General features: G+C 40.0%; 1 protein-coding gene across 10 annotated transcripts in view; it reads left to right on the top strand.

The window, feature by feature from the left end:
• The window catches only part of PTPRM (protein tyrosine phosphatase receptor type M), a 1075005-nt gene that overhangs the window by 496214 nt on the left and 552278 nt on the right, over window positions 1–26513 (top strand). The window lies entirely within an intron of this gene.

Here is a 26513-nt window from a genome sequence, read left to right as displayed (position 1 = left end):
TCATATCCAGACTATTGTAGTGTAGAGAACATTAGCACTGTATATGGTGTTGAAAAGCACTCAAATCCCCCAGGCACTGCTTTCTTGGCAGCACGAAAACTTACAAGGTGAGTATATCTTTTATATTGCTGCTTTAATAAGATTATATTTTCTCTGAACAATAGTGCCTGCCGAATGTTTGTTTTAATAGAGTGGTTTACATTAAAGTCCTTTCAAAATTTCATTTGGAAAATCTATCAGAGCAGTCTGCTACATGACTATCACAAACCATTCTCAAATATTGCTATCAGACACAAACAAACACTGCCTCTTGTTTATTCTTTGGTTGGCACATACGTTGTAAAGTTTCCAATATGTGATCTAACGCGACTGACTGTTCATCTATAGCCAAAGAGGAAATTTCAGATGTTCCACCATAGGGTTTTTAGAACCTGACAATGTCTGGTGCATGCGGCTGCAGATGTTTGCTGTAGCTTGTGGCCATACAGGTGTGGCATGGTAATGCTATTATATACACAAGAATCATATTTAAAAATCTCCACAGTTGATTGAAATAATTGTTCCACCTTACATAAGACCTTACACAACTCTAAAATAGTTTTCATATAGTAGAAGTGGCAGAAGAGTCTGGATGTGGATACTGTGCTCTTTGCTAGAGAATATTTGATTTACTGTATTATTCCACGTGTTTACTGTGGTGTAAAGTTGCAAGAACGGGAAGGTTACAATCCATTCCACTTTAATCAGGATGAACAGTATGAGAATATTAAAGTGGTTGTAAACCTTTGTTTTTTTTATTTATAAAAATAACATACATGCCTGTACTTACCTGCTCTGTGCAGTGGTTTTGCACAGAGCAGCCTCAACCCTCTTCTTCTGGGGTCCCCCGCCGGTGCTCCAGGACCCTCCTCTTTATTGGGTGCCCCCAGGGAAAGCCACTTTCCCTGGGGGCACCCGTCCCGGCTCGCTCTGGAATCCCTCTGCTGCATCCATTGACACAGCCCCGCCCCCCCACTCCTGTGTCAACGGATTTGATTGACAGCAGCAGGAGCCAGTCACTCCCACTGCTATTAATCTGCCCAATGAGAAGAGAGACAGCAGCAGGAGCCGCTGCGCTTGTGCACATCGCTGGATTGGATGGGCTTAGGTAAAGAAAGGGGGGAGGGGGCGGGGGAGGAGCTGCAGCACAGAAGGTTGTGGTGATCTGCAGCAGAAGAATAGATTTGCATGCATTTTTTGGTTTGGGAAGAGGAGGTAAAGTTAAAAAAAACTACACTTAACAAAACACCCTTACAGTGACCCCCCCCTTACACTGCCTAGTTTTCTCCTAGGGGTAGAGGAAAAAGCTGTAATGTTTACCTTATTCCTTGCTCTGCCAGGCTCCCCAATTATGTGCAACAGATTCCTCTCACGGTCCCACTTTTACCTCCTTCCCATACAATGCATGGATAATAGCTAATAGTCCTGCATTGTATATGATGATGCCAAGGCACAGCCTACAGTCCAGAACAGAGAAAAGAAGAGGTAAGCACGGGACCTGCCAGAGTAAGCTGTAAGATAAATACAGCCTCTACTTTTAGCTCCTAGAGTTAAAGTAGAAGTATAGCCAAAGTTATTCTAGCTGTACTTCTCCCATGGATCACAGGAGTTCTGCACTCCTGTGATCCGTTTTCAGCCTACAGTGGGCTGAATCTTGCTGACATCAAAGAGCTGGTCCAGGCTCTGAAAAGATCCCGATCATATAGTTGGGATCCTCCCAGAACCCTGAACCGGCAGCTGGCTCAGCCTCTCAGCAAGCCACTGAAAGCCCAAGCCAGCCACTCCCCTCCCTTCCACAGCTCAGCACTCCAGTGAGCGTGTGTGTGTGTGGTGAGGGGGTCAGAGCGGAGAGCTGACTGACAGTCACTGGCTCTCTGTTCAGATAATGCTGAGAACTGAGCGATCAGCGGTCTTTCATCACTCAGTTCTAAGTCCAGAGCTGGCAGGGAACAGATGCATCATTGGATCAATGTTGCATCTACCTAAGTGAGTATAATTTTTATTTTTCTAAATCCTGAACTTCTCTTTTAAAGAGCATTTAGCTCTTGAAGTGCAGAGGAAGACCCACTGCAAGGAATTCATTTTAAGTCTCAGAGTTGGGCTTTAAACATTTAACATATTCATCTTAAAATAAGCCCACGGGGAATTTTTTTTACAATTTCTTGTCTTTCCTACTGATTTACTCGCTCTTATACCTTTAGTTAAAATTGGGCACCAGTGGGTTCCTCCAAGTGTAGGAGATTTGGAAGAGGATCCTGCTACCCACTCTCCATCTCCTCACCTGTCCCTTTTCGTTCCTTACTTCTGTGTCAGATTTTTTCCCCAACATCTTCCCTTCCTAACCCTTTATTTTTAGCCATTCTCAGTAAGAGAAATGACCCCGAGGTGACATTATGGGGCCTTGGTTCACCTTTTGCACTATTGTCTAAACACCTTATTAAAATATGTTGTACATTAAATTCCACGGCTCACTCAATTATTTGGCTACATTATTGTTATTATTTTATTATAGTTAATTATCTAGTTTGGGAAATATTTAATTGACTAATCTCCTTTTTTAGGACTTTTACATACATTTATCGCTGAATCCAATGGGGTTGATTTACTAAAACTGGAAAGCGCAAAATCTTGCGCAGCTTACAGCTTTTTTTATTGGCAAATCTTAATTGAACAAGCTGAAGTTAGAAGCTGATTGGCTACCAAGCACAGCTGTACTAGATTTTCCACTCTCCAGTTTTAATAAATAAACCCCAATGTGTTGTGTAGGATGCACATTGAAGTAGACCTCAAACATTTATTTCAGTAACTATAGTTTTCAATATATTTGTTCTTTTCCAAAAAGTTTGAAAGTTCTTTTTTCTCTGCAGTCCAACAAGCTGTGAATGTTCATAATGTAGCTCGAAGCTGGCACTAGTTAATGTAGTGTGCAGCGTCTACAAACATGTAATCTATCCGTAATTGCACCATGCAGATGTAAGGTAATGCATAGCAAGTACAAACCCATTTTACAGATGCACAGCAGTCTGCTGTATTGCTATTCTGTGACCATGAAGTGATCCTGATGCTTCTGTTTTCCTGCTTCTAACTCCTGTTCGCTATAAGTCAGTCCGATGTGGAGATGTTTTGTATGCAATTGTTAAAAAATCTATAAAAATGTAAAGAAGACAAATATAAAAATTATTTACATGAAGTCTTCCAAACAAAACACAGACAACACACTGATGGCAGCGCAGAATATGCTAACCTGGTGATAAAATATAAATTCTTAGACCTGAACTCCAGCCTGCACAGTGGTAAAGATTCCTCTCCTGTCCTGAAATTGCTTAGTCTGACTTCACTGCACACTGTGAGCTTCTTACAGTGTTCATTAGAAAATGCAACATGTCAGATGGAGCCCACCTCATTTCCTGGCTGGAGGACATCCAGCATCATGTAGCGCTCTCATTCCCAATATTTCTGCCCCTTGCCAGCCACTTTCATTAATTTCAATGCATTCATTAGTTCTTTCAGTCATGGACGCTCAACATCACATATGGGCATTACCTATGGCAGCCTTCATGCAAATGAAGTCTGCCTAGGAATGGCCACTCCTCCAGGCTGACACATATACATACATTTGAGAGTTGCAAAACCCCTCCCAAGATCCAGCCCATTTCTTGTATCAGAGCTGATGGCTAAGGAGAGGAGCAATGAGGCAGGGTACAGTGTTGTTTTCAGTAAGATACATACAGTATCTCACAAAAGTGAGTACACCCCTCACATTTTTGTAAAAATGTTATATCTTTTAAATGTGACAACACTGAGGAAATTACACTTTGCTACAATGTAAAGTAGTGAGTGTACAGCTTGTATAACAGTGTAAATTTGCTGTCCCCTCAATAACTCAACACACATCCATTAATATCTAAACCGCTGGCAACAAAAGTGAGTACACCCCTAAGTAAAAATGTCCAAATTGGGCCCGAAGTGTCAATATTTTGTGTGGCCAACATTATTTTCCAGCACTGCCTTAACCCTCTTGGGCATGGAGTTCACCAGAGCTTCACAGGTTGCCACTGGAGTCCTCTTCCACTCCTCCATGATGACATCATGGAGCTGGTGGATGTTAGAGACCTTGCGCTCCTCCACCTTTCATTTGAGGATGCCCCGCAGATGCTACATTGTAGCAAAGTGTCATTTCTTCAGTGTTGTCACATGAAAAGATATAATAAAATATTTACAAAAATGTGAGGGGTGTACTCACTTTTGTGAGATACTGTACATCACCCTCCCACCACCCATGACACGTCTATCTTGCATAGAGGAGCACAGAAACCAAGTGATGGCGTCACAGAGTCTAAAAAAACCTAAGCAATGGTAAGGTTTTATTAGCATGTTGATGGGGGAAGGGAGTAACCAGGGAAGAGCAGCATTAGATTTTGTGGCAGGATCAACAGGTATTTTTGCACATATGGAACAAATTTAAGAAAGTTATTTTAACTGTATAAAGAAAGCAAGTTAGACACATTCATTGTTAGAGTTTACCTACATTTAACCCTGAACCTTAAAGTGTTACTAAATCCACAACAGTAAAATTGGTCTGTATATGCAGCATAGCACGCTTGTTATACTCACTGTGGAACTTAAGGGGTTAATCCTCTGCATTGTGTAAAAAGACTGTTTTATCCTGTATGCACAGACCCTTCCCTCCTGCACTGTCTATCTGAGGAAGCTAACAGAGGCAGGCTAGCCAACCTGCACATGTTCAGTTGTGTCTTTTATGCTGGAGAGAACAGTTTCTTGTTCTTAGAGCTAGTCGGGTCACATGATATTGACATCACACATGTGGGCGTGTATACAGGCTGTAGCGAAAATCTCCTCCTTCCTGAACTCTCAGCACTGGAGAAACTGTTCAGTTTATCATGTAACCGTGGTATACAGATCATCCAAAAAGGTATATAGTGGCAATATTTGAATGTAAAAAGAAGATTTATAAGGTGCAGGCACTGTGGGGGGGTATGAACTATTTTCATATCACTGGGTTTAGTAACACTTTAACTTCAACCCAAACCCTAATCTTACTCTAAACATGAGCCCAACCTGTAAACTAGTGCATTACCCCCTAACCCCCCAAGGTTAACCATAAGCCTTCCTCTGAAGATGCTACTACTATGATAATGTTTGTATCACCAATAACCGTGTCAATAATACTATGGTGCAACTAATTCAATGCACTAGAACAATTGTAACTGTATATATCAATGATCTTATAAACCACATAACTAGTAGATGGTATGCACTTGTATTTTAGGTTTTGGTGCACTTGTGCTATGTCAAAGTGTGGATGAGGAGTTGTACACAATAACTTTTTTTTGCCAGAAATGATATTTTTGCATGAAATGCGGATCAGACTAAATGTAAATATGCAGATTGTGGAAGGTCTGTTTTCTCTAATTAGGTCTGCTTTCCTGCTGTTGTGTGCACACAGCTAATATTGACACAGAAATAACAGTGTAATAAACATTAGGTAACGTCATACATATTAATGGGCACAGACATATTGTTACTACCCTTACTAATACACATACTGATATAGAAGGTATATTAGCTGCATTCCTGATTGCAGGGCATCATTATAAACACACATTTACACTGTAGATAACAAGTTGGTTAAAATGCAATGCAGCAGTTTTCTTTTGTACCACTTCTCAAATTTTTATGTATACTAGTTGCTGCAAGTCAATCTAAACCATCTAGTCATCCTTTTTGAAAAACAATCACAATAAAATGACCGGTCTGGGCTGGTTTTAGGGTACTTATAAGAACTTGATAGGTACAAAATATATATTAGTGTGCCATGAAAACTTTACAAATGGAGAGAAATATCAAATGGCTGTTATAAAGAACTTTTGCTAAAGAAAATCAACATCAGAACTTTAACGATTTGGAAATTTACTGGATAAAGGCAGGTGCAACATCTGTTCACAGCATCCTTGGTAGATTTATAGTATTCTATTCATGAGAAACAGAGGGCTTGATTTACTAAAGAACTAGAGGCTGCTTCACAACAAAGTGAATGTTCATGTTGGAACATATAGTGAATCTTAGAGAATAAGGGTAATGTGCAGGGCCGTCTTTAATATTGATTTATATTGATTGGACCTTGGGCAAAAATTTTCTTGCCCACCCCCCCCCCCCATACAATTTCTCTCTCCACCTGCTCTGAGACATACAACAAATAGCAGCTAGACTTACAATCAGTAAATCAGTTTACTGTATCAGATCAGGCAGCAATTGCGATTGGTTGCCAGCAGTTACAGCATATCATTACTGCCTACTAACTGGTTGCTAGAGGTTACAGCACACATTACGGCTCACTGATTTGTTGCTAGAGGTTACAGCAAATGATTTCTGCTTGTTAATTGGTTGCTAGAGATTGCTGTACAGTAATACTGCTCACTGATTGGTTGCTAGAGGTTACAGCACATCATCTCCTCACTGCAGGGGAGCATGATATACATATGAATGCCACCTTTATTTACATATGAATGCAGCCGGCCACAGCTATTTACTTAGTAATGACACCGCTATTTACATATGAATGCCGGTTATTTACATATAAACACAGGGTCTGCAGGTGAGTCATCTGTACACAACAATAGGGCAGAGCTGGGCAGCATTAGTAGCAGCACTTCACACTGAGATATCAGGACACAGCACAGGACTAAAACTTCAAGGGACAAGGGAATTTAAACTGAGATAGTTGGCAAGTATGAGGCAGCTGCTTCGGGCCCCACAACAATGACAGGGCCCAGGGCAGCTGCCCCTTTTGCCCTTCCTTAAAGACAGCCCTGGTAATGTTAATGGGTTGAATTCCCAAACATGTACAAGAAAAGTAAAAAATAGACTTTTTCTATTACATGATTAGGTATTTAAATTGAAAACAGCTTGACTTTATCACACTTTAATTGACTTTGCAAAGTGAATATGTGGGGTTGATTTACTATAATTGGAGAGTGCAAAATATGGTACAGCTCTGCATAGTAGCCTATCATCTTCGAACTTCAGCTTGTTCAATTACGCTTTGACAAAAAAAAAATGCAAGCTGATTGGTTTCTATGCAGAGCTGCACCAGATTTTGCACTCTCCAGTTTTAGTAAATCAGCCCCACACTGTTCACTTTGTTAGGTGAACATCTTTACTTCTTTAGTGAATCATATACATTGTGTTCAGTACAAGACATAGTATTATTTGCAGAACCTGTCCAACATGTTGCGTACTCTTTAAAGTGGTTGTAAACCCTTTCAGACCACTTTTCACTACAGGTAAGCCTATGATAAGGCTTACCTGGAGCTACCATGGATATCTCTTAAACCACGGTTTAGGAGATATCCACTGTATCAGCATGTGCCGATGTCATAGGCACATGCACACTAAAGCAACAGCTCGTTCATGCCATTGGTTCAGCTGATGTGCCGTTACTGGCGGCTCCTGCGCACATGTGCAAGAGTAACGTCATCGTGGCTCCGGCCAATCACAGCGCTGGAGCCCACGATACCCAGAAATAACTCCGGGAGACATGTCACCGGGCAGAGCAGTGTGCCGGGACCGCTGCAGGGGCTTTGATCTAAGGTGAGTATTTCATAATGAACTAGTATGCTATGCGTACTAGCTTATTATGCCTTTGTCTTGCAGGTCTTTTTTTATTTTTTTATTTTTTTTGTTGGTTTACAACCACTTTAATTGGCTTTGAGATCCTCCTTTTGTATAAGAAGGGATTCGTAATCTAATGTGTACATCACATAAAGTGCCACTACATAGGGTAAGCAAGTATGAAGTTCATCAAGTTTAAAAATTATAATCATTCCTCAGGAACAAATCTTATAACTGCACTCTGGGATAAGCAAATATTGTCTAAATGCAATGCATATGTATTCTTACATGTATCTTGATGTATTTTGTGTATTTCTTCCAGGTTTGTACAATAATTCAGTGTGAAACATTGCCTCTGTGCAGGAGCTTCCTGTAATAAAGACCAGTCACTGCTGGTATTTCCACTTGTACAGAGTGACTGGTCTTGTAACCGCCCCTCTTGTAGTTTTCTGCAGGCAGCCTGTAGTAGATGGGCCTACTGGGTCCTTCTTACAGCTCTGCTTTCCGCACAGGCTATAACAGCACAGTGATGATGTCAGTGCTATGTTTACAAATGAATACCTGGGTTTGTGAAGGCATTTGGTGCACACAAACTGAATTTACATCCTTTGGAGGAGATAAGGGGGTAGGTGGATTTGGCGCTGCTAATAATAAATGTACTCTAACGTGTCACAATATATATCATAAAAAAACACAACAATATGACACAGTGCAAGTGACAATTGCTTCAATTAAATTATGCTAATTAACTAGTGAACATCTGTAGAAAATATAAAGTGCTAAGGTGCAAATAATTGATAATGTCAAAGTGCTACAACATGAGAAAAGTGCTATGATAAATACATCCATTAGTGATCCTGTGTACATACATGTACACAGACGTCACCAGAAGCTTGACGAAGTGTGTAAGGCGGAGCTACTGCATCATTGCGTCACATCCAGTTTCAGTTTGTGGAACGCATCACTACCTGGACTTCCTGACTGAGTTATAAAAACGCCCGATATTATCTGGATTCATGTTAGTGCACTATATATTTGCGCAATCAAGCATGGTTATACGGAGTTACGCTATGGAAACAATTATTGTCTACATGAGATCACTTGGGCAGAGAAAACCAAGAAGACAGCCGTGTGGATAAGGCTTTCACTTGCAGTAAGTGGTACTGTGAAGGCTAGTTACCCCTTAGTGGGTAATTGTATCCAGTGAGTGCAGCAAGGAAAGGGGGCACGGACATATTGCCCGATTGCATGCATCTTGGCAGCACCAATTTCACCTCATTTTTTTTCATATTTTTCATATAGTTTTTATTAAATCGACTTTATTATTTTTATTGAATCATGTATGTACACAGGATCACTAATGGATGTATTTGTCATAGCACTTTACTCATGTTGTAGCACTTTGACATTATTGATTATTTGCACATGAGCACTTTGTATTTGTTACAGATGTTCACTAATGAATTAGCATAATTTAATTGAAGCAATTGTCACTTGCACTTAGCACTTTGTCACATTGTTAGTGTTTTTTGATGATATATATTGTGATCCATTAGAGCACATTTATTATTAGCAGTGCCAAATCCACCTACCCCCTTATCTGCTATATCAGGGATCCTGAAACTACGGCCCTCCAGCTGTTACAGAACTACACATCCCATGAGGCATTGTAAAACACTGACATTCACAGACATGACTAGGCATGATGGGAATTGTAGTTCCTGAACAACTGGAGGGCCGTAGTTTGAAGACCCCTGTCCTATATCTTGCCATCTACCCTGGTAGTTGGTTTAAGTGGAGGCAGCAACTACAAATGATACATTTTAGTCCATAACGCAGAACCACTTTTTCTTTACATTCTTTGTGGCTATTGAGAAAGATTTTTAAAGCTGGACCCAACTTTATCGGATCACCACAAACTGAAAATACTATTTAATTCATTTTTAATATTCAGAAGCAAAGCAAATTCACCTATCCATCCATGTCTCTCTGCGTTATTTTGTTGAGAAATGACTTTGGAAGACACCCCCCTGGCATTTCTAGCTGTGGTCATCTTGAGTAAGGGCAAATGATTCATGCAGCATTTCCTGGAATCCACTTGCCCTTAGCTTAGGCATGCAGGCAGGATTGTGTGCTCAGCTGGGAAAGCCCCTCCTTACCGTCTCCAGATGAAAGGAAAAAAAATACTCACAAAGAATCCTGGGCTGTATCACACCATACTTAGGCCTTTAAAAACAGGAAGAAACTGTAAAATGTAAAAGAAAAAAAAAGTTTAAAAACGGGTAAATATAATATACCTTCCTTTCGATGTACTACTGCTAGCAGCATAAGGATTAAGAATATTTAATGTTGATTAAGAGAGTAAATATCTGCTTTAAATGAAAATGTTATACTCAGAGTGTCTGCAAATCAGGTAGAGAGGGTAAGGTTGAATATAAAGGTTTTTTAGGGCGTTAATACATACTATCAACCTCAGTCTTATGTTTGATTCCTTGTCAGGAGTTAAAAAGCTTTGGATTTTTTGTGCTATTTAGTTGCCTTCAAGAAAGCTCTCTCTGTTCCCTGGTTGCAATCAATATGGCATATCCTCCTAAGAAGAAGATTAATACAAAACAGGTTTCTCCACAGGAAGAACATTGTGAGCAAAAACAGTCTGAATTATGGTTGAAGTTAAAAATCACATTGTTTGCAATTTCTTTATTTTATTTCTATTTCATAAAGAGCTTTAAACAGCTCCAAAATGTAACACAGTTTCACATTTTGAAAATGTGACATTGAGACCTTCCTTTTGGCACAATGCTCTATTTTCCAAGTGTAGTGTTTGCTCTTAGTCTTTCTGCTCTGCAGGTTTAAGCTGTATTGATTAGGAATATTTAAAATGTAATTGGAATGTTTGCTGATTATGTCTGGTGTTTTGAGCTTTGTTTTCACAGGTAAGAATGTATTTCATTCATAAATTATTCATTAACATTTTTTGAAAAGACTAGAGTATTTAAATGAAAGTTATATTCTTCATTTTATTTTAAACTTGCACTGACATTACATGTGGATTCGCTGTTCTTCTCATTCAGCATATTTATTTAAGGCTGTTGGCATGCAAAATGATTGTCTGTGTGCAGGTTAATACCTGGAAAAGAGCGGTTGGAGAACGGTGCCACCTTTATTTTTGGGAAAACAGTAAAGTCACTTGCAGTTAAAGTGAAAATAATCTGTATCTGAAATTGTTATTTAATTCATTTTTAATATTCAAAGCAAACTCACCCAGCCATCCATGTCTCCATGCTTTATTTTGTTGAGAAATTACTTTAAAAAACAACTCTCTAGAATTTAAGCCATCTGCAGCCATCTTGAGTAAGGGCAGATGATTCATGTAACATCTACTTCCTTGAATCCAAATGCCCTTAGCTCAGTCATGTAAGCATAAGGGTGCACTTAGCTAAAAAGGCCCTCCCTCCCCCTCTAGATGAATGCCTATGAAAGCTCGTGGGATGTGTGTCATCATTTTGGCCTAGGCTAGAAACCAGAAAGAGATTGAGAAATGTAAAAAAAAAGTTTAAAACAAGTAAATATAATATACCTTCCAATCTCTTTACCAAGGATAGTAACATAAGGAATAAAAATAGTTAAAGCGTTGTATACCCATTCTGATGACTTTTCTTTATGTGGACAATTGCAGGTTTTATAATCATTTGCTTTAAGAGAATGTCTCCTTACCTGCCTTCCTTGCGAGATATCTGTATAATTGTGGCTAAAGACTTAGCCTGCGCATGCACCGTTTGTCCAAACTTTCCGGCAAGCAGAGACCCTGCCGGGAAAATGCAGCTATGCCGGGGCTGCGTCATTTCCTATTGTCGACATCAGCCCTGACATACCGCAATGCCAGCAACAGGTTAGTCTCTGATTCGCTCGACGTTCGTTTCCATAGTAGCTGGAAACTAAGAAGAGGCTTGGATACTACAATTAGTGTGCATGCGCAGGATTACGGAGGAGAATGTAATGCGGGCGGAAGTAAATCAGAATACAGACACGGAAGACCACAGTTGAAATGGCGACGGCTATGACATAGCAGCAACATTTCAAATATACAGTCTTATACAGTAAGAATGATTTTTGGGCTTACTCTTAGTGACCATTTTATTCCCAACACATATGTAGATTGTAATATTGGTTAAATCGTTTTTATTTTGACGAGTTTACTACCGCTTTAATGTCGATTAAAGCCAGCCATAGATGGTTTGAATCTCGACTGGTTCAGCAGGAACCGGCCAAGATTCAAACCTTGTATAGACAGGCTAAATCTACCAAAGTTGATCGATCAATCAACTTGGGCACAACTAGGCTGTCGGATTTTACATCTGATTATTTCTAGTGGCTCCTATAGCTGCTAGCAATAATCACTGTGTTCTCCTGGCGGTAGCATTTCCCCCCCCGCCCACCCTACCGGGAGAGATCTGCTGGAGGGATTCCCCCATCCACATGGACTGTAGTCGCAGGAAAGAAATTTGCTCCATCTGTGGTCAGCCTTAGAGAGTTTAGCTGCTACTTAAATTTATTTGCTGGTTCACTCTAGAAAGATTACCTAGAGCTTTCTTCTACTAGCTTGTGTATATTTTGCACGTCACACTATCTGCTGAATTCAGTTGACTTATCCTAGAGTGGAACTGAACTGAAAAAGTGAAGATTTGCTATGTTATAATGAACCTTTAGAAAAATGTACCATTTTTCTCGAATTCTTCAGGAAAAATAACATTGTACTTCCTGGAGTGTGAGGGTTCCTAGGTACTCCAGTGGCTACAATCTGCAGTTTGAGGTCTAATGCACTTCTTCCTCAGACTGCTAGCCTAAGGAGAATTGGAGTGAGGTTTGGTGATGTCACTACTGGGTTACTCACTGTTTTCCTTGCTTGAGGCTCTGACATGAGTAAGCAAAGCCCTGCCTTTACCAAGATGGCTGTCTCCACACAGAGACACAAGTCAATAATGGGGAAAAATCAGCGGCAGTGTGCCTACAAGCAAAACTGGTGACTAGTTCTTTATCCTCTGCTTGCCTATGCATAGTAGGTCTAGATTTTGCATTGGAAAATCCACATTTGTGACATGTAAATAAATACTTATGAAGTGATTCTTGTATCTCAAGGTTTCTTCCAGCTTTGGAATAAACAAGGTAATGGGTGTTCATGTACAATATGTGCCAGCACATATATTTCCATAGATCAAAAACAATTGAGTACTGTCCATGATACTTTTTTCATTTGCACTAACATATCATTTTTTGGGACACATTTTGGGGAAATGTCTCCTTCTTCAAGGTCTCCTTGAAGAAGGGGGCATTCCCCAAAAGCCTGTCCTGAAAAATTGTATGTTAGTGCAAATAAGAAAGTATCACAGCCAGTAATCAATTGTTTCTGTCACAAGTGCACTAATACAGCTACAATCACCCCAAACATCAAAAATAAATTCACTTTGGCCATGCATTTTATGGTCTCTTTTTATGATTTGCAGATTTCATTCATTTGACCACTTCTATTTCTATGCCCTAATTTCAACCCCTGTTTTGCTAGATTTACATTTCTCAGGGCTTTAAATTCTAGCGATGCCCAGTGTTTATAATCTTTCTTTTTCTTAGAACTCCAAGGGCTTGACTTACTACAATAAAGGTTGTTCATCTAGCATAAACATTACATTAGTGAATAGAGTGAATATGTGTTCATTTTGAATACCCAATTATGTGCTTGCAAACATCCTTTTTAATTTGTCTTCACTTTGCACTCAGCTAGGTGATAAAGCTGAGTTCCTTTAGTAAATAGTTTCCACTTTTGCTTTACTAGATTTATCAGGACTCTGAATTCTAGCAATAGCACAAATCTACCAAGCATCAGTATCCATCAAATATTTATATTTCTTTATTGCAAAACCTTCAGTTTAAGCTCTTTTTTTTAAAAAAGAAGGCCCCTTGACTGATGGAGAGAGAGCCTTGACTGATGGAGATAGAGCCTTGACTGATGGAGAGAGAGCCTTGAGGGATGGCTCTACAGTGTGTGTTGACCTAATGCAGGGAGGTTAGGTAGCTCTATCTGTATTGCTTACAAGGACATGAGGTAAGGGGATGGAGCTTGAACTCTAGAAAAGGGATTCTCTGATGCATGTCCCACTGACCTAAGGTAATTCTGCTTTCAGAAAAGTTGACCGCCCACCTGCCCTTTCTGTGATATTTTTTCCAACTAAACCAGCTGCTGTGTCGTTTTAGGGCGAGGTATTAGATTTAGTTGGTCATGACTCTGCTTCTAAGCATTGAAGTATGGGAATTCCAAAAATTTCTGTAAACTACAGTATGAGTCTCTGAGAATATGCCGATGTGACCCTAAAACACAGTTTGTACACCTCTGAACAATCTTTTCTATTGCAAGCCTTTGGATATGTACAGCATTTTGCAGTATGTAGGGATACGTTTACAACTAAGGTCAACATGTGTTTATTTATTTCCCAGTAAACCCCATATCTAACTAATTTTTAACTTACATTTGTACCTCAGTAAGAATCTAAATATGTAGTTCATCCCTAGCCTTATGCGTCCTTGCTAAAAAATCCTATGCCAATCTTGGCAAAAGTTATGCAGAGCACATCATTTCTGAGTGCTGTGCTAGTTGCTGCATCTCCCGTAGTAAACTACATCTCAGCATACTTACAGCAGTTGGGTGGGGCATATTCATGACCTTTATATTGAATTAAAAGCAAAAAAAATTATTTGGTACTCCACACTAGCCTCCGATCGTAGACACTGTGATATAATTGTGTCCTGATCTGGAATGGCGCAACACAATGGCGCAGTAAAAATGCAGCTATTTGTATGGCATTGAAGCTGTGTCATCACCCAATGAAAGGAAGTAGAGCTGCAAGCAATCAGATGCTGTGGTCTAAGCCGGTACATAACTGGCACTGCTTGCCACATTTATACAAACAAGTATTGCCACGTTTACTAAGTGTTACAGCTTTATTGCATGGTATATTTTTATTTTTGAGCAGAATTTTTTAGACATTTTTTAGACATGATCTATCTTTGGAAAAAATTTAATAAATGCAGCAACAATGGTAAAATAAAAAGTGAATTTGTTACATTTTTGTGTTTAGGCCTGCAGAGCATATAAAAAAACAAGATTAGTGTGTGGTGGGTGCAAACCACAAACCACCCCTTGCTGGTGTACTCTGCTGAGTGACATGACTTAAAAAGGACTATTCATTTAAAGCTGAACATTACACAGATTTAAAAAGCACAAAATAATGCAGTTCTGTAATCATTAAAGTAGAACTAAAGGCATTTTTTTTTGTAAAGGAAAGTAAATAAGAAAATCTTAAAAGCCCCTGTAAGTTTTCTTTTTTGCTCCATCTGTGTCCTATTGAGGAGGTTCCCCTTCACTTCCTGTCCCTTAGCCAAACAGGAAGTATGGGGAAATCCCTCCAAAATACACCATAATAATAAAAATGACACCAGTGTTCCCGTTGAAACATTTTCCCACTATTCCGTTTGTGGGGACAACCCAAATTTTGGGATTTTCTTCTACTTTTGCTTTCGATGATAATGATAAATATGACAAATTGAGAGGATGAATCTCCCTAATAGTGGCACAGACAGCAATAAAAACCTGCCAGGTGTTTTACTTCTCCACTCTATATAAAACTAAAAAAGGTTTGCTTTAAGTTGTACTTTCATGCATCATTAATTGTGTGTTTTATTGCAAGCAGTGTAAGTTCATGAATTTGAGTTATCAGTCTTTTACAGTCCCTGTAACACAAAACTGAACTATGAGAAAAATATGTCATCACTGTGCTGCTTCTCCTTTCACTGTCCTGTCATAGGCTGGGGACAGTCCAGGGTGACCTAGGCTCAGAACAAGTGGGTTAAATGACGCTGGCCATTAGTCTGAGGACATCTAGTAGGAGAAAAAAATACTGCATGGGAAATTTCTTGATTTCTTGAAAGTGAATTTTGCAGCAAAATGTGTTATTATATCTTAATTTTGTCTGAAAACCAAATTCTGTGAATTCAGCAACATTGCAAAAAGTGCAAGCACATTATAAGTTAAGTCTAGTTAGGTGCATGTCACCTTTGGGACTTTTTTCTATTACTTTTATGTGACAGGTTTATTGCACTCCCCAGTGGATACTACACTCTGGCTGTGTGAGAAGAAAAGAACCCAGAGCAGTTATGCTCATCCCTACCCTCTGCTGTCCATTTACAGAAGTCTTTGTATTTTAATTATTTGTATTTGAGTTCACATAATACAAAGGCTTCTGAGAATGGGCGAAAGGAGGGGAGGAACAGGCATAGCAGTTCCAGCAACTCTTCTCTTAAAGAAACTGAAACCACGCAAGCATCATCAGAGCTCCAAAAGTTATCTTCCTGTAGTTATCTTCCTGGAGCCCAATAAACTTGTCAGATGGGAATAATTGAGATAAGTCTAAGAGGCAGCAGGTAGCTTGTTAGGCTCAACTCATGGTATGCCTACAGTTTGTCTTTACAGAGTAGCTGAGCTCCTGAAATTCAGCTTTAACCAATTCAGCCCCAGAAGATTTGGCTACTCAGTGACCAGGCCATTTTTTGCGATACGGCACTGCGTCACTTTAACTGACAATTGTGCAGTCATGTGATGATGTACCCAGCAAAATTGACGTCCTTTTTTCCCCACAAATAGAGCTTTCTTTTGGTGGTTTTTGATCACCTCTGCGGTTTTTATTTTTTGCACTATAAACAAAAGAAGAGCAACAATTAAAAAAAAACACAATGGGGCTTATTTACTAAAGGCAAATCCACTTTGCACTACAAGTGCACTGCAAGTGCACTTGAAAGTGCAGTTGCTGTAGATCGGAGGGGGAAATGCAAGGAAAATATAAATCAGAATTTTTGCTTGTACATGATTGAATGATACAATCAGCAGAGCTTCCCCTCATTTCAGATCTTCCCCTCAGATCTAAAGCGATTACACTTCCAAGTACACTTGCAGTGCACTTGTCGTGCAAAGTGGATTTGCCTTTAATAAATCAACCCCAATATCTTTTACTTTTTGCTATAATAAATATCCCACATTTTTTTCAAAAAAACTATTTTTTAACTCAGTTTAGACCGATATGTATTCTTCTACTTATTTTTGGTAAAAAAAATTGCAATAAGCGTATATTGATTGGTTTGCGCAAAAGTTATAGCATCTACAAAATAGGGGATAGATTTATGGCATTTTTATTGTTATTATTTTTTTTTTACTAGTAATGGTGGCAATATGCCATTTTTATCGGGACTGCAATATTGAGGCGGACAAATTGGACACTTTTGACACATTTTTGGGACCATTGACAATTGTACAGCGATCAGTGCTATAAAAATGCACTGATTACTGTATAAATGTCACTGGCAAGGAAAGGGTTAACACTAGGGGGCGATCAAGGGGTTAATTATGTTCCCTAGGTGTGTTCTAACTCTAGGGGGATGGGACTGACTAGGGGAAGAGAGTGATCGGTGTTCATACTTAGTATGAACACATGATCTGTCTCCTCTCCCCTGAAAGAACTGGGATTTGTGTGTTCTCGCTCTGCCACGAGTGATCGTGGGTGCTGGTGGTCATTGTGCCTGCTGAGCTCTCGCATTGGCTCTGGGCACACGCTGCGGGTGCGCGCCCCTAGTGGCCAAAAGGCAAAGCAACATAAGGTAATGTCGTTTCGCCCAGTCGTGCCATTCCGCCACAGTAAAACTGTGGTTGGCAAGCAGTTAAAATGTTACTAAATCCAGGACCCTGCATTCACTATATCTGGTCTCCCACAGCACACAGAACATGGAAATGAAATAGTTTTAGTAAATATAAACTGCTACATACCTTTTCTCATCAGAAGTTAAAGTAGTCTTGTGACTTCTGTCAGTGTCTGGCTAAAGCTTGTAGGGTGAGTTTTCATTATCCCTTGACTGTCTTATTAGGCTGCAGGACCCCTGACCCTCTGTCTGGACAGTGCTGATTGGCCCTGTGCTGATCACATGCACTCTCCCAAGAAAAAAAAAAAAAACTCGCTAGCAATACACACCAAGCTGAACATGTGCAGCTTGCCCCCAAGGCTCTGTTCTATCAGGAGATGGTTTGGGGAGGTTGGAAGAAGGGAAGGATCAGAGAAAACAGGGTAAAACAGCCTTTTTACACAATTCAGGGGATTATACTCTTAGGTTCCACAGTGGGCATAACAAGCATGCTTTACTGCATATACAGACTGATTTTACTGTTCTGCATTTAGTAACATTTTAAGTTCTGCCAAAAAACGAATTTTACAAAAAGGTAAACTTGCCTTTTACACGTATCATATTGTTTTAGTCATTTCTGTATATGGTAGGTGTTATGAAAATGGAGATGACATCATGGATCTCTAAATGATATTTTAAATTGGGCCCATATGGGTTTATACAGTGGTCCAATTCTCCCATAACATTACTGACTTGGAAAAGAACTTCATGCATGACACCTGAGCATTTTTTATGCTATAAAAGCACACTTTCACAAACACTGGCTTATCAGTAATACGGGTGTCAAGAAGGAAATACCCTCAGCCAATCTATCTAAAGACAGATGTTTCTCAAGTCTGCCCCCATATATCTAACGTTAAATTGAAGTCTTTTAGTATGGTATTTTAAGCTTCAGGAGATTCACAGACAGGGTAGAAGAAATGTCTAAATGCCTCTTCTGTTAATAATGATTTACATATCTGCCGATGGCACTTGCGGTACGATTTTGAAAAACTATTGCCAGAGGATGGGTGAAATTAAAATGTATCTTTGCACTTTTCCACTTTCATTTATCAGCTAAAAAACATGCTTCTCCATAGAAAAAAAAAAAAGAGGGAAAATTACTCATGCACATGGCTGTCTGTCTTTAGACTTCTCTAGAATTAGCCTGTCAAGGAATGCAAACCTAATGTGCAGTTGTAGCAAGTAACGTTGTCTCTACCACAGGCTGATGTCTAAGTAGATTTGAAAATGAAAGGGGTTATTATAAAGTGATTGCAGCACGGAGAGGTATGTCATTTTAACATTTTTAACATTTTTTTTTTCTGGTAAGCAGTTGTTTTGTTTTACATCATTTCTATTTATTGTCTGGATGTGGCTGTGAAGAAGTAATAAAATTGGCTGAGAATGTTTAATCTGTGAGGCTTCATAAAGTGTCTGGAAGAAAGTGGATCATTTTGTGAATGATTGAATTTGTTTCCTGTGCTAAGGAATGTAGAACAGGATGAAACTTGCAGGTGTTTCATCAACCTTCAGGTCAGAGACACAGGTACCCATTATCTGTAATTGCGCTATTATGAAAGGAGTGCGTAGTTGGGCCTTGAAATCCTGGTGTCTCAACTCATAAAATGAGACTTATCCACACTATTAGTGTTATTGTATATTGGCTTATTGCCTTTTCACTGGAAATCACCAGCTGTTCTACTGATACAACTAAAAACAAGAATAAATAATATCAACCTTATGGAAAAAAATATATCATACATTATATAATACCATGCATATATATATATATATATATATATATATATATATATAATGAAAAATGGAACTCTTGGTATGAACATTTTGAGGTATTATTTAGCTCCTTGAACAATTAACTTTACTAAAGTGACCCCTTATTTTCAACTGAACTTCATTGATTTCTCCATTGGTGTTTTATATGTTGTTAAGAACATAGCTACAGCTGACTTTCTTTCAATCAATATGTACCTTAAAGTGGATGTAAACCCTGTTACACTACTTTTACCTACAGGTAAGTCTATAACAAGGCTTACCTGTAGGTACCTTGAATATCTCCTAAACTTGCGCAGATTAGGAGATATTCAGTATATGTGCTGCTGCTGATGTCATCGGCGCATGCGCACTGTAGAAAAGGGCCGCTGGTGCCATTTCTTCAGGAGTTGTGCCATGACAGGTGGCTCCCACGCACATGTGCAGGAGTGATGTCATTGCAGCTCCGGCCAATCACAGCGCCGGAGCCGCAAACCCGTAAGTGACTCCAGTGGAAGATGTCCGCACTGTACTCGGAGTGCCAACACCGATCCAGGGCATCATTCTAAGGTAAGTATTTCATAATGAGCTAGTATTCGATGCATGGTTTGTTGTTTGCATGTTTACATGTTTTTTTTGTTTGTTTTTTGAGGTTTACAACCTCTTTAATCATACCTTGTAAAATACCTTTCAAGATGCATTTTTCCTCAAATGTTGTATTCTCTTTGCACCACTTATACCAAATAAAAAAGAAACAAACAAAAAAAAAAAAAAAAAAAAGGAAATCCTGGAATTCAGTGTGCTTTTAGTGCTGAACATATTCCACACTGTGGAAAGGAATTAAGAATGTTTTAAGGAATACCATATGAAATATGTCTTAAACTAGACTTGCAAAATGCTATTAAACTTATATATCTTTTTCAGTTCTTTATTTAAGAAGAGAACAGAAGGTTTTACAACAGTTTGATACTTTTAAATAAAAATTGTAGATCCCCAAAACGTCACTTACTACAAACACTAAGCGCTCTTGGGTGCAGTTAAATAAATATATAAAAATGTTATCACTGACAACTAATAACTAAATAACTAACTTGATACTTTTACAGGTTTAAAGGTACCAGCTTATGCAGAGAAGTCAATAGATTTACAATCTGAGTATACAGTGTATGTAGTCACCGAGCAACCTTTTTTGTAGACATAGGCATACACGTGTACTGTGCTATAACGCTAGTTAGGTTGGTAATGAAAAGCAATGACCTGTGTTGCAATTGCTCTTGTTTTTCTTATAACAGGACAGGAAAACAATGAGGATTTGGGAGGGGGGGGGGTAATAGAGAAAGGAATAGGGAGAATAGTATATAGGACCACCATTGTGGTGGCACAGTGGCGTAGTGGGTAGCACTCTCGCCTAGCAGTAACAAGGGTCGCTGGATTGAATCCCAACCATGATACTACCTGCCTGGAGTCTGCATGTTCTCCCTGTGCCAGTGTGGGTTTCCTCCGGGTACTCCGGTTTCCTCCCACACTCCAAAGACATGCTGGTAGGTTAATTGGCTTCTGACCAAAAAAAAATCGCCCTAGTATATGAATGGGGACCTTGGATTGAGGGTAGGGACTGATGTGAGTGTGGGATATACAGGGTTAGGGACAATTGTAGACACACACCCACACTCACTCAGGATGGACTGGTGTCTTTATTCAACCTTACTAACTATGTCACTATGTCACCACCACTAGAATGGGATGTCAAGAAAAGAGGGAAAGAAGGGGGGGGGGTGCAGATTGGGTAGGGGAAGGGTGCACTCCTATCTCTCAAGATTATCTCCAGTGTATTCAGTGTGCTTTGTCTGCCAGGGGAATGTTGTTGCTCAAGAGTTATGAGAACTGGAGTTTATGGTTTTCTAGTTGAGTTCAGATCATGGTAACTTTAAAAAGGAACCAGGGTGTCCAAGTGCAAAAGTATTTTTCTTTCTGAATACTGTATGGTAAGGTTCTTCACATGCCAGATTTCAATAATTCTGGTGTATTATTGTATCTTAGTGGGCGGTATGTTTTTATTTCCACATTGACGGTATACATGCCTTAGCTGCTGCCAAGAGATGTTTAAGAAGGGAGTTTTTGTACTTCTTTATTGGTAAAGGGATTTCATGAAGTAAATAGGCCAGTGGTTTGTCTGCAAGAGACACACCTGTCAGAGTTTTGGTAGTAGTTTTACAATTTATAATTTTTCCATGGGCTGTGAAGTGGGGAATAGGCACACTTCATTTATGTCTCTGCACAGCAGCACAGTGCATTAACATGTGGTGCCATCCATACATGCTGCATTTTTCCTCCATGCACTATACTGTACTGCTCTAGGGCACATTTCGAAAGCAATTCTATTCTATGTGCCCTAAAGCAGTGGTTCTCAAACCTCAGTCCTCAAGTACCCCCAACAGGCCATGTTTTGGGAATTTCTCTTAGATAAAATAGCTGTCCAAAATAGCAAGCCATTGACTCTGATTTAAAGCACCTGTGCAAGATAAAGGAAAACCTGCAAACATTGCCTGTTGGGGGTACTCGAGTACTGAGGTTGAGAACCACTGCCCTAGAGGTTACATGCATTTATCTAGTGCAGAAAAACTCAGATCACGTTACATAATGCGAATGAGCCCTAAACTTTCACAAAACTGAAAGCCTTCAGCCCTCGGAAAAGTTGCCCACCTTCCGTCTTTATGAGGATGGTCATCACAGTTAAAGATCCTCTAATGATCTATACCCTCAAGTGGATTTTTGGGTTAATCAATTGCCCGTCCAGCACTCAGGTTTAGGGCAGGCTCCTTAGCATATCAGGTTACTATTAAGGTGTGTTCGCAGTATATCCTTGACTGGCATAGGTTATGCTATGCTGGAAAATCAGTAAAGCTGTGGCCTTGAGCTTCAGAACCTAATTATGTCCTCATGTCATTTGGGCAAGGTGCCCAGATGTCCTTCACTGTTTCTTTCGATCTCTCCCAAATGTTTGTTTAACCACCTGGCATCCACGCTATGGCCGAATGACGGCCACAGCGCGGACCTGAATTCCCAGGAGGCCGTCATATAAAGGCCTCCCCTGTGCACACGCTCTGCGTGCGCCCTGCAGGGTGCACACCGAGCGCGCTGTGATCACCGAATCACTGAGAATCGGGTGATCACCGATCTAAGGAAGGGGCCGTTCCCGGCCCCTTACCATGTGATCAGCTGTCAGCCAATGACAGCTGATCACATGATGTAAACAAAAGATCGGTAATCGTCAGCGTCAGTAGAAAAAAAAGCTGATCACTGGCTCAGATGTCAAGGACATCGGTCCCGAAGTGGAAGAGGCACATCTGCCTCATCAGTGACATCTAATAGTGCCACCTAACACTGCCCACAGTGCCACCTAACACTGTCCACAGTGCCACCTAACAGTGCCCACAGTGCCACCTAACAGTGCCCACAGTGCTACCTAACAGTGCCCACAAGTGCCACCTATCAATGCCCACAAGTGCCACCTATCAATGCCCACAAGTGCCAGCTATCCATGCCCACCAGTAGTGCCAATCAGTGCCACCTAGCAGTGCTGCCTATCAGTGTAACTGATAAGTGCCCATCACTGCCGCCTATCAGTGCCCATCACTGCCGCCTCATCAGCGTAATCAATGAAGGAGAAAAATTACCTGTTTTAAATTTTTTTATAACAAAATATAAAAAAATTTAAATTAAAAAAAAAAAAAAAAAATCAGTTTTTTACATTTTTTTAACAAAAAGTAAAAACTGCAGAGGTGATCAAATACCACCAAAATAAATCTCTATTTGTGGTGAAAAAATGATAAAAATTTCATATGGGTACAGTGTTGTATGACCGCGCAATTGTCATTCAAAGTGCCTCAGCGCTGAAAGCTGAAAATTGGTCTGGATAGGAGGGGGGTTTAAGTGCCCAGTAAGCAAGTGGTTAAGATGCCAAGGTTCAGAGGGTAATATGACTCACATCTAGGCTATATGCCCTCATACAAATGGATTCTGGGAGAATATACTGAATATTTATTATAAGGTGACAGATAATCACATACCATCCAGCCCTCAAATCTTTACATGATACCAAGATCTATTAAATTAGTTAAACGTGATCTTCTCCTTCATTTTTTGAAGGCAGCGAGAGCTGTCATTCCCCGTCATTGAAGATCCCCACAGATTCCAACCATAATTGAATAAGCCCTAGAACTGGATACTGTTATGGATCAGGAGCATCTGTTAGCAGCAGTACATGATAGCTAGGATAAACACACTATTACCTAGGCTGCTTGGAATATATTTCATAGCTTTCATAAGTTTTGGGATGCGACTCTCACTTAGGCTGGTGTCCACAGTGGGGCCAGGGTGGTATAGGTACCTCCATGCCTTCTCGTTTACCCTTTCCCTCTCCTTTTCTTTTTTCCTACCCTCGTCTACCACCCTTTTTTCTTCCTTATTCTTTTCTGGTACTTATTATGAACCGTTTTTTTAATACATGTCTGTCTCTAAACTTATTGACCTTTTACCCCCTTTATATTCCCAGATTGTTTTTTCTTCTGTAATTATTGGTCCATGCATACTTGTCTACCCCTATTTTAGGTATAATCTCAAATTTCTGTTTGCGGATCCAAAGCTGTTACAAGGCAACTGTACACTCTTACTTTGTTTTTGTTTTTTTCTTTTATTGTAAAAACTCAATAAAATAAGGTTAAACTTAAACAGTGATGGCTTTAGGCCTTTGCATCTCAGCAGTCAAGTCATACACCAGTAACAAAGACAAACCAAATCAGAGATGGGCAGAGAAGAGACTTTCCAGCTAATAAAGGTAATAGCAAGAACCCTGTGGTATTTGGCAGAAGTTTATTGAAACGTTTAAAATGGAGTACCGGTTCACTTTAAATTTTTGCAACTGCCACAGGATTTATTAAGCTATTTTACCATAACCTCTGTTACTCTCCCTCATGATCAATTGTCTTTGCAAAACAGTTGCTTTGTTAGTTAGGATTCTGTAAGCAGCCTTACTGCTTAGTATATTACACTGGCTGCATGACATGTGGTGACTGATGCCTACATTATTATGTTGTATGGCAGCGTTGTGTAGTAAGCAACATTGCCAGGCCTTATAAATGTGCTCATTTGTATATAATTACATCCATTTGGTGGACCACACAGAAAATAAAGGCTTTCAGTAGGAAGGCACAGCGGCTAGCCAGTTTAACTTTGGAAAGATGACTGTCCAGGTTTGTTTTGAAAGGAAGCAAGTCATTAACCATTTGGTCATTGTCAAAGAAAGGGCATCAGCCAAGTCCCTGTCATTAAATCTTTGTCCTGGAACTGAATTAAAGATTTTGAGTACATGAGGAAAGCAAAAATGCAAAATGTCCCTCGTTTGCATATTTATGTCTCAGTACACAAAGTAAAGAGGAGCAGAGGGCCTGCAGCAGGGTCTTTTATTCCTAAGCCAGATTTTGATTATCATTGGCAGTATCCTCAAATTACACCTTAAATGTCTCAGAGAAACTGAAATTGAGTTTCAGGGGAAAAAAAGCACCATGACTGTAATAGGAGCTAAACACTAAATTCAAAAGGAATGAACTATGAATTCTACTAGCAATGGAAATTGATTCTATCAGTCAGTTCCTGAAGCATACAGCAAGTGAACAAGAAGCGAAAATCACTGATTAAATAGGATTCAGAAGTGCCACAGGCTAAATATGGGCCAGTTACTCCCTCAGGTCAGAGCTGCACCTGTCAGGCTTCATTGCTTGATACCCAGCGTACGCTGGCAGGAGAAGAGCACTGGTGTATGTCGAGTGCTATAGGCGCAGTCAGGGGAATTGATAGGCATTACCTGACTAAACTTCAGACGTGACAAACATTGCACTCGGCAAAGAAGCAATCTAACTCTCTCCTCATGAATCAGCGGACCTAGAGTGACTCAGCTGACCCCATGATTCATGCTAGTGGGACTGATCATAAATGGTGATAATTCTGTGGGAGACACTGCTGCTTTATCAAGTAAACTGGGACACACTAAAAACAGCTTTGTAACCTTTAAGAAAAGTTAAAGGAGATAGAATTGTATTCCTCACAGCACCGTCGCCATCCATAGAAAGTTAACTTTCTCTTGTGAAGCTATATATTTTACCGGCACTGCCTTACAACATGCAACTATAGGTACTTTGTGTCAGGAGTAGGTTATTTTTCTTTCTTGTAGAAAATTAAATTCAAGTGTATGTAAATCCAGGAGTAGGGAAAGGTTAGAATCTGTGTCAAAATTTTACTGTTTTTAAAAAAGATTACAGAAACAGTCAGCAATGTTTTCACTTCACATCTATATACATAGCACTTTTTATATTCATACCACTAATCACAAAAGACGTTTGTGTTTGCACATTTTGCATTAAGCCCACCATAGATGGAGCAATTTTCTTTCCTGCTGTTTGCAGGAAAGAAAATCGACTAATTTCCCCATCAACACAGTGGGGGTTATTTACGAAAGGCAAATCCACTTTCCACTACAAGTGCACTGCAAGTGCACTTGGAAGTGCAGTCACTGTAAATCCGAGGGGGACATGCAAGGAATATAAAAACAGCATTTTAGCTTGCACATGATTGGATGATAAAATCAGCAGAGCTTCCCCTCATTTCAGATCTTCCCCTCAGATTTACAGCGACTGCACTTCCAAGTCCACTTGTAGTGCAAAGTGGGTTTGCCTTTCGTAAATAACCCCCAGTGTGCTGATGGGGGAATTCCTCTGGCAAAGCCATTGTGTTCTCCCGGGGGGGAGGGGAAGAGGGGAGAACAAAGTGATTACTCCTAGTGGCTATAAGGCTGGGTTCACACCAGTGCGACAAGCACTCCAACATTGGGAGCTCATGATGCCTCACGTGTGAAAATCAATGTTTCCCTATAGGAGCCGTCCTAACTGGTCACAAGTCCTAACTAACACAAGTCGGTCTGACTTTGAAAATGCTCCCTGTACTACTTTGGTCCGACTTTGATCCTACTTCAGCCCATTGACTATAATTGAAGTCCAATCAAAGTCGGATTGCCGTCTTGCATGATCCGACTTTGGCATGCGACTTGTGCTCAGATGATCTTGAGAAGGAAATCCACGCCAAATTTTAAATAAAAAACCTGCATGGGTTCCCGCTCCAAGAGCATACCAGGCCCTTGGGTCTGGTATGAATCTTAAGGGGAACCCCCTACGCCGAAAAAACGGCGTGGGGGTCCCCCCAAATCCATACCAGACCCTTATCCGAGCATGCAGCCTGGCCAGGAAAGGGGCGAGGACGAGTGA

This window comes from Aquarana catesbeiana, linkage group LG05 (genome assembly GCF_042186555.1).
Source record: "Aquarana catesbeiana isolate 2022-GZ linkage group LG05, ASM4218655v1, whole genome shotgun sequence".
Taxonomy (NCBI): Eukaryota; Metazoa; Chordata; class Amphibia; order Anura; family Ranidae; genus Aquarana; species Aquarana catesbeiana.
The sequence above is the reverse complement of the archived record's forward strand: the minus strand, read 5'-3'. Positions and strand labels throughout refer to the sequence as shown.